This window comes from Peromyscus eremicus, chromosome 1 (assembly GCF_949786415.1).
Source record: "Peromyscus eremicus chromosome 1, PerEre_H2_v1, whole genome shotgun sequence".
NCBI lineage: Eukaryota > Metazoa > Chordata > Mammalia > Rodentia > Cricetidae > Peromyscus > Peromyscus eremicus.
The window spans coordinates 173,602,163-173,611,968 of record NC_081416.1 but is presented as its reverse complement, the minus strand read 5'-3'; the positions used below and the strand labels follow the sequence as shown (position 1 = coordinate 173,611,968).

The window sequence follows — 9,806 nt, the reverse complement described above, 5'->3', positions numbered from 1 at the left end:
TGAGTTACTGATAGCAAGTGGGGGGAAGAAAGAGGGCACTGAATTCTTGAGACTGCTTCACGCTGACAAGGGGCGAAGTGGGTAGGGGGAGTTGGAAGTCCGGGGTCACACACAGCAGGAGGTATAAGTGACAGGCATAGTTGGCTGTCATGGTGGAGATCTAAGGTGTCTATTCCTTGAGGATGCTAGGACGGAAAAAAAAAACAAACAAACTAGGTTGTTACCTTGGTCTTCTGAGCTGGGCTAGCCATGGGAAGAGTGATAAGTCCCAGAAAGAATGTGTACAGAAGTGCCCTGGATGTACAGAAGAGGCAAGGGTGAATGAGTGAGACATGAGAGCAGATATGCCCTTTATTGGGACATCTTGGAAAACCAGGTTCCAGTTGCTGGGCAGGTGCCTGCCTGAGCCTGCAGAGGTGGTACCAGCAGTGAATTGAGGGATGATGTGTTTTTTTAGGAGTGCAGGAGCCATCACATCTGACCCTTCTCTGGAGGTGGGGGTGCATCCATCCCAGTTGGCATCCCTGGAGCTGGTGCCAGCTGGTGCAGGGGCTGGCGTATCTGGAGAGCACCTTGTCCCAGGCAGGAGGAGTAAAACTGCAAAATAATGCTCGAAAATGGGTGAGGTCAAAATGGGCTCTGGAGCGGTTAAGTTTTCATCAGACCAGATGTCTTGACACAGTAGCAGAACTTTCCCCAGGAATCTGTAGGTATTTGTAAGACAGCTGGAATAGATCTACATCATAGCAAAAGGGTTAAAAATCCATAGAAATTTAAAGACTCTTAAGAACTGTTTGTAGCCAATGCTGTATCAGTTTATCAAAACTATATTTATCAATATTAAAACTTTGAACCTCCAGAGTTATATCTGAAACTAAACCTGTACCATGAAGTCTGTAAATGAGGCATACCTGTTTGTATTTTTTGTTTGTTTGTTTGTTTTTCGAAACAGGGTTTCTCTGTGTAGCTTTGTGCCTTTCCTGGAACTCACTTGGTAGCCGAGGCTGGCCTCGAACTCACAGAGATCCACCTGGCTCTGCCTCCCGAGTGCTGGGATTAAAGATGTGTGCCACCACCACCCAGCATCCTGTTTGTATTTTTAACAGGAAACTTATTAATGAGCTATCAAGGTGCTTGTAGTCTTGGGATTGGGGCTGTTAAACTGGTACCCTAGTCATGAAACACCATCAGATCTGAGAAGGATAAATTTTAGAATTAGTGAGAAAGCTTTCCAGCTACCTAGGCAGCAATCTCAAGTCTCTCTGTGGTCGTTGGGGGACAGAAGCCCCAAAGGCAGCAGTTGTTCAGCTGATAGGCCCAGAAGATCTGACAGATTGTTTTCTGTGAAGTAGAAATTTGGAGAGGTCATCTTACCTGTCTGGGCAGAGAGGACAATTGACTCCCATTGCTCCTCTTATTCACAGTCTTGACAGGATCTCAGCTTTTCGCTGCATGGCTGGCCTTGCCATAAGCTTCCAGATGGAAGTTCTTCTGTGGCCATCCATCTTCTTGGAGAAGATACAGGATGCTGCCAGGAGCTGACATGTCTCTTCATCATAAAATGCTTTTATATTAAATACCATATTCTCAGATCTCTACAGGTGTTTGAGGACTGGGGGAACAAAATATGTTAGATGTGAATATACAGGTTTCCCAGTTAGTTATAGATTAATGAAGTTAGCAAGGACAGGGAGGCTTACATTCTTAAGCCTGAATAGACCTTGAGTAAGGAGATGTAGCTGGAAGTTTTCCTGGTCTCGCTTGGCTCCCACAGCTCCACAGTCCCAAACCCTGTGGTCCCGCAGCTGCTTGGACCTAAATAAACACACAGAGGCTTATATTATTTTTAAACTATGGCCATGGCAGGCTTTTCACTAGCTAGCTCTTACATCTTAAATTAACCCATTTCTATAGATCTATACTTTGCCACGTGGCTTGTGGCTTTCCGGTACTTTATATCTTGCTTCTCCTGGTGGCGGCTGTGTCTCGCTGCTCTGCCTTTCTCCTTCCTCTCTCTCTAGTTAGAATGTCCCACCTAACCTTATTCTGCCTCACCATTGGCCAAACAGCTTTATTTATCAACCAATCAGAGCAACACATATTCACAGCATACAGAACGACATTACCCATCAAGGAGAGACATTTTTAAGCCGTTGGCAGTGATATCTGAATCTGTTACCATTTTTAAGGCCCTGTAGTTGTAGTCCTGATCTTTATTATTTATTATATTTATTATAATCCTGAATGATTTATATAGAAATAATAATTTCTCAAGGTTATATAATACCTCTTTCATTCTGCATAAAGAAAGTAAAGTGTCTTATTGCAATATTGTGTCCAGTTTCCTGGTATATCAATGGACATTTGGTAGCCAATTGGTCCCCTATGCCCTGCCTTCTAACCTGTCTTGGGAACAGGGAACACGGGACAATGCACTCTCCTCCATAACTGCTTCAGGCTGAAACGGAGCGCAGATGGTCAGAGCCCTGGGAGGCAGGCAATGGGGAATTTATCAGAAGTATGTGGTTATCTGACTTGGCTGTAGAGACAGGAAACAATTACGTTCGGCTGGACTGGTCCACATCACGTAGACAAGAGTCTCTGCTGCCAGCTGGGAAACCTGGCGGCTGCTTCAATGTGTCTTCCAGCCTACTGAAATATAAACTAGAGAAAAAAGTTAAAATTTATGAGTTTATTTGGAACCTTTAGGCCCATGGTCTTAGTAGTTGGAGACCAGGAGAGAGAAAAATGCCACCCTCAGGAAGAGATAGGTGAGGAAAACTCACTTATCTGGGGTTCTTTTGACCTCTGTGAAGTGGATTCAATGGCTTCTTTTGATCTTCTGAGGTTTATATGAATTCTTATTTTATAAAAGAACATAAAAGTTTGATATAGGGCTGGAGAGATGGCTCAGAGGTTAAGAACACTGCCTGTTCTTCCAGAGGTCCTGAGTTCAATTCCCAGCAACCACATGGTGGCTCACAACTATCTGTAATGAGACCTGGCGCCCTCTTCTGGCCTTCAGGCAAACATGCAAACAGAACACTGTATACATAATAAATAAATAAATCTTTTTTAAAAAAGTTTGATATATTAGTATTATCAGTCAGTATTGAAATCCAAATTATAGAAAAGCAGGTTATGGGTAGGTAACCAAGGAAAACTTAATATCCTGAGCTTGTGACCCAAACAGTATCAGAATTGTATTAATGTTAAAATCTGAAATTTTAAAATCTTAATATAATGATATCACCTGCATGTGGTTCCGCTGATGCCCTAGAGGGGAGTGCATACACCTCTGAGCCCTGCCCATATGAGCGGCCACGGAGAAATGAACTCCAAGCCGCAACTGGACCTCCACCACCACCACCACCACCCCCCAGATGGCTTGAGTGCCAGGCACCCCGCTCATGCTCGAGCCACTGACAGGAAGTGACTTTTTGCTGCCCTTAATAAGATGGCAGTGAAGTCATATGACCTGTCTGTCTTTGACCTTAGCAAAGATGGCACCTGACCACGTGTTCACATTTTTTTTTATAGACAAACTGAACAGATAAATTGAAGCATTTAAAGTTAGTCAGAAACAAGTTTGTGGGGCCACCTCCTGAGCCCAGCAGCAGCCGCAGCAGCAGCAGCAGCAGCAGCAGCAGCAGCAGCAGCAGCAGGAAGGCAAGCGGCCAGAGGTGGGAGAGGCTTGTCTCCAAGAGGCTCACCCCTAAGGTGTCTGTGGTGGCAGCAGCAGGAGGGAGAAGGGCGGGAAAGAGGGAACAGGCAGAGACAGAACAGTATGAGACAAAAGCCTAATGGTGAAGGGACCAGGCCGCTGCAGAGGAGAGGGATGAGGGGCAGTTTTTAAGGGTGCACGTGCCGTGGAACTGCTAACGGAGCATGGGGGAGCGGGCAATAAGGAAGGAGTTGGGTCGGAGAGGGTAGGCTCATTTTCCACAGTGAGGTACAAGGTCCAGCGGACGGACCTCCAGGCTCTCAGAGGGTCAGTGAGGACCAATAACCGCTCAAGATAGCCAGTGGACTATCATAGCAAAGGCTATGGGCCGTGGAATGAGTGGCTGCAGGTGTCGCCATATGCCGTCACATAGGAACTGGGGCCCGAGGGCTTAAAGCCCAAAACACGTGGTGCTGGTACCGGAACTTCAGGAGACCGTGGTTGACAGACGAGAGCATCCTCATTTGTGGGAAATGGCCAGAGGGAAGGGGGGAATCTTACCGATCCCAGGGGTCCTCCAGTCGGAAAAATGGTGGGCGGCACAGGGTCCCAGTGTTGCTCAGACTGCCAGCAGGCAGGAGAAAGCGGTGGCAGGGCCTGCCCATGTCACTGGCGCCAATGTAATGATAAGGGGCACGGGAGGCCCTGGCTGGCCGGGCCAAGGTGTCCCGTGGGTGATGGAAACATGCTGGGCAGATGTGGCCGTGGGCTGCGGCACATGAACAGTCCCTCACACCCCAGGCACTGCATCTACGTGGAAATGAGTTTATTATCAATGAAGATGGAGAAAAAGATAAGGAAAGAGGGAGAGAGAAAGAAAAGGGGGGGAGGGAGGACAAGGGTGCACGCCTCATGTCGGGGAAGGGCAAAAGAGTGAAAGGGTGAGGAGTTTTCTTCTTAAAGGGAACGCAGGATGCTGTCAGGAGGACCCAGGTGGGTCCCCAAGGGGCGGGTCAGAATGCTAACAGGTATCCCTCAAGACTGCACCTGATCTGGTTCAGGTGCAGGCTCTTGGATTAGAGCTGGTCGGGGGTCTTGAGGAGGGCCAGAGCCTTGAAGTTGCACCCCAGTGTATGTTTGCGGTCTCTAGGCATGAGACCACGGTGGAAAGGGTATTCAGATGAAGGGGCTGTAGTGGTGGGAGGCACTGGACTTCTGGGGAGATTTGGAGGGAAGAGAGGCAAGACAAGATGCTGGAGGTCTAAAACAAAAACAGGAGCCAGGCAGTGGTGGCGTATGCCTTTAATCCCAGCACTCGGGAGGCAGAGTCAGGTGAATCTCTTGAGTTCGAGGCCAGCCTGGTCTACAGGGTGAGATCCAGGACAGGCACCAAAAACTACACAGAGAAACCCTGTCTCAAAAAACAAACAAACAAACAAACAAACAAAAAGATTACTTATGTTGTACCCAGAGTCCCCCAAAGACCACCAAGAGACCAAATGCAATGCAAAAGCATAGAATCTTTTTACTACGAGTTAACTCAGGACCCTCCATCTGTCTGACACAGCAGCAGAGCAGGAGAGACCCTGAGTAGCAATGGGGCAGGGTTTTTAAAGTAAGTGGGGCTTGGGGTCAGGCATGGTGGCACACACCTTTGATCCCAGGGAGGCAGGTGGATCTCTGTGAGTTCAAGGCTAGCCTGGTCTACATAGCAAATTCTAGGACAGCCAGAGATGCATAGAGAGACCCTATCCAATATATGTGTCCAATATATATTATTTATATTTATATGTATTTTCTCATTTGGAAAGGCCATGTTCCCTCAGGAAGCCACACTCACATGGACCGTGGTCATCTCTCACACTTAAGCCTGTGTGACACTGTCTTTATTTTACAAGCCAGTCCTAAAATTCCTTAGGGGAATTCTTCTGGCTGCTGAGGGTGACAAGGTGGAATGGGGTCTCTGTCCCCTCGGGGCTAACATTCCTGGGTGGTCCTGCTGAGATCCATCTGGTTGATAGGTTTTCCCACCCTGCTCCTGTCTGCCTCCCCACCCCCCATCCCCGCCCGCTCAGCTTGGCTTGAGTGTTAACCTTGGGTTCCTTTGCTTTTGTTTCTCTGCCCAGAGATCCACTGAGTGCCAATAGCACCAAAACTAGGAATCCCCTACCAGTGGTTCTCAACCTTCCTAATGCTGAGACCCTTTAACACAGTTCCTCATGTTGTGGTGACCCCAAAACCATAAAATCATTTTTGTTGCTACTTTATCACTGTAATTTGGCTGCTGTTATGAATCATAATGTAAAATATCTGTGGTTTCTGATGGGCTTGGGGGTCGCGACCCATGTGTTGAGAACCACTGCCATAGACTCATCTATACTTGGTTCCTGGGTCATAATAATAAATAGTACATGGCTTTGAGGCAGACATCATCTTAAGACCCGATACCCCACACATCTGAAGCCAGTCTCCTGCCTCTAGAGAGCAGCCCAGGACCCAACGGAAAGACTTCCCGGATGCAGCCTGTTCAGAATAGCTGCCTTCTGGCATACTTCCTCCAAACCTGGAGTCTCATGATCATTGTCTGCACGTCTGCTTATCTGCCATCTTCGACACTGTAGAGCTAGCAGCTTCTGGGGTGAGGGAGGGGGTGGAGGGTTGGAGTGGGGCTCGGGGACACACTCTGGCAACCTCTTCCCCTGTGATGGTCTCAAGAAGAACTGAGTTCTACAACATGTAAACATAGGCATTACAAGGATTTTTGTTGTTGTTTTTTTCAAGACAGGGTTTCTCTGTGTAGCCCTGGCTGTCCTGGAACTCACTCTATAGACCAGGCTGGCCTCGAACTCACAGAGATCTGCCTGTCTCTGCCTCCCGAGTGCTGGGACTAAAGGTGTGTGTCGTCACCACCTCCTGGCGAGGATTTAAATCACTACTGCCTCTTTAAAACAAACAAATGAACAGACAGGTTTTACAAGGTCCGCAGCTTAGCCAAATCTGTGTACAATACAGTTCTAGGGGCTGAAGAGATGGCTCAGCGCCATCTGTAAACCCAATTCCAGGGGATCTGATGTCTCTTCTGGCCTCCAGACTCACCAGGCCCACCCGTGGTGCCCAGATACACATCAGGCAAAGCACCTGTACATGTAGAATTTAAAAAGAAAAAGATACAACTCTAAATATTTTTTTTAATTTAAAAAATATTTATCTTATGTGTCTGAATGTACACATTACGTGAGTGTCTAGGAGTTACAGATGGTCATGAGTCACCCTTGTGGGTGCTGGGAATTGAACCTGGGTCCTCTACGAGAGCAGCAAATATTCTTAACCACTGAGCCATCTCTCCAGTCCCCTATTTATTTATTTATTTTTTATTTTTTGGTTTTTCGTGGCAGAGTTTCTCTGTAGCCCTGGCTATCCTAGAATTAGCTCTGTAGAGCAAGCTGGCCTCGAATGCAGAGATCCACCTGCCTCTGCCTCCTGAGTGCTGGGATTAAAGGCATGAGTCACCACCACCTGAGTATGGGTTGGTTGTTTTTGATTTTTCTTTGAGAGAAAGAGAAAAAAAAAAAGAATATGAAATTGGATGGGTAGGGAAGGAGGATCTGGAAGGAGTTGGGGAAGGGGAAAGGATATGATCAAAATACATTGTATGAAAAGAGTTTTTTTTTTTTTAAATGAAAAAAGTCCTTTTAATGATAGAGGGAAGTATATTGTCAGCTACTGCTCCAAACTGGAAATGGAGGAAAATCATGTTAGAAAATCAAAAACTCTGTAAGGTCCAAAATTGATACCCTGAGATAAAATTAATGTATGATTCTGTTTACAACACTAAGGTTTTCTTTTCTATTTTTTCCTTCCTTCCTTTCTTCCTTCCTTTCTTTCTTTCTTTTTCTTTTTTCTTTGTTTTGTTTTGTTTTGATTTTCAAGACAGGATTTCTCTGTGTAGTTTTGGTGCCTGTCCTGGATCTTGCTCTGTAGACCAGGCTGACCTCGAACTCACAGAGATCTGCCTAGCTCTGCCTCCTGAGTGCTGGGATTAAAGGTGTGTGCCACCACCAACCGGCTGGCTATTTTTTCTTTTTTGTTGTTTTGACAAGGTTTCACTATGTTTTTTTTTTTTGTTGTTTTTTTTTTTTGGTTTTTTTTTTTTTGAGACAGGGTTTCTCTGTGTAGATTTGTGCCTTTCCTGGAACTCACTTGGTAGTCCAGGCTGGCCTCGAACTCACAGAGATCCGCCTGGCTCTGCCTCCCGAGTGCTGGGATTAAAGGCGTGCGCCGCCGCCGCCCGGCCAAGGTTTCACTATGTAGACCAGAGTGGCCTATATCTCAGAGATCCACCTACCTCTGCTTGCAGAGTGCTGGGACCAGAGACACTAGGCCTCATATATTTGTTACATAGTCTGTTTCCTCTCAGACTAGCCCTGCATCCCTGCCTTGGTTAGGGTTACTATTGCTATGATGAAACACCATGACAATGCTGGATGATAGTGGTGCCTTTAATCCCAGCACTCGGGAGGTTAGAGGCAGGCAGATCTTTGAGTTCAAGGACAGCCTGGTCTACAGAGTTCCAGGACAGCAAGGGCTTCACAGAGAAACCCTGTCCCAAAAAAACCAAAACCAACAAACACAAAAAGAAGCCGGGCAGTGGTGGTGCACGCCTTTAATCTCAGCATTTGGGAGGTACAAGCAGAAGGGGTCTCGACCCACAGGTTGAGAGCCACTGCTCTAGGAAGGAGGGGGAGGTTGGGAAGGCAGACTTCAGCCTCTCTTTGCTTGTCTGGTGACTGTTGCCAGACATCAACGTGATCTTGAATTTTAATCAGGCTTCATGAAATTTCATCACATAACCCTCACATGTGTCTGCATACACCCCCCAAAAATATGAAAAAAATTAAATCCAAGTAGGTATTAAAGACTTTAGACACTTTCATTAGTCATGAAACTGAAAATTTTGTGATAAAACCTAAGGATGCCCAGGGTCCTGAGTATTCATTCATTCACTCACTCACTCACAGGTATCCAAGTCTTTCCCAGGTACATGGCCTTCCCAAACAGCAGTCTAGCCAGCCCCTTGTCCTCACAAAGCCCTGGTGCTGGTGGACTAGATGGCAGGGCATTGAGGGCTTTTAGAAGGTACAGCCAGGGGTTGACTGCAAACACACTGGGAACAGAGAAATAAAACCGGAAGGGATGACCCAGGGTCTCTGGAAGAGGAGGTCAGGGAAAGCATCCTTCACCCCAAATATAAAGGGCCCACACCTGAAGAAAGGGTCCATGCAGAGAACACAGCTTCAAGGGCACTGCGGGAATGGGGTTCAGGTTGCTCTCCTGAACCAAACAGGATGGACAAGCCCCCGCCCACACACCGAGGCTGGATGATGAACACAACAACGGAGGGACCCAGTATTGATGAGTGTTTTCGCTTTCCTTCTAAGCCTTGCTTTTAACCCACTGGGGCTCAGCCGCCACAGCCCAGCGGACTACTAAAGAAATAACGATTCTCTGCTGCTGAAAGGGGAATGTTGCTCGGATTTTATTCATAGGCAGTCAGAGACTCTTCCAGCCTTGGACTTGGACAAAGTAGCCCATGTTCATATAGGCCGTGAGTTTGTAAATTAGGAAATAGCCACTAATTCACTTATGAATTAGGGGCTGAAGGGAGCCGTAGAGAGATGATACACGCCAGTAGGTCCCTGCTGCTCTGGAATATCAACCAGGAAAACACGGCTCTACATGGAAGAAACCTTGAATACATATGCCTACCTCTGAACACACACTGAATGATGCTCTTGATGTCTAAATGCTAGAGAGGGTTTATTCTACTTCACACACAGCACTGTAAGGCCTGAACTGGGTCTCCCTCCCCTCTGCATTGTGTCCTCATGGCGGGGTGGGAGCATTTAATGGTGGAGGTGCATCAGAGTCCTTCACCTAACTCCACTCTGCAGAGAGGCGGTGTGTGCTGGATAACCCAAGTGGGCAGTCTCAGCCCAGGCTCTTGGGGCTCTTACCATGAACATGGCCCTGTGGGAGTCAGGCAGGCTGAGGAAGCCATGGAATCCTCACAGAAGGATGAGTACCTGGAAGCCCTGGCTCAAGACCTCTGTCCCAGACTCCACCCCAAGTGACCCTGGGGACC

General features: G+C 47.2%; 1 long non-coding RNA gene across 1 annotated transcript; it reads right to left on the bottom strand.

Moving 5' to 3' along the window:
• Window positions 1–625: 625 nt before the first annotated feature.
• LOC131902548 (uncharacterized) lies at window positions 626–2,646 on the bottom strand. Its single transcript, XR_009377090.1, has 4 exons — window positions 2,536–2,646; window positions 1,701–1,815; window positions 1,375–1,612; window positions 626–725 (listed from the first exon to the last, which is right to left on the bottom strand). It is a non-coding gene; the product is annotated as an uncharacterized LOC131902548 (long non-coding RNA).
• Between the last annotated feature and the right edge of the window lie 7,160 nt (window positions 2,647–9,806).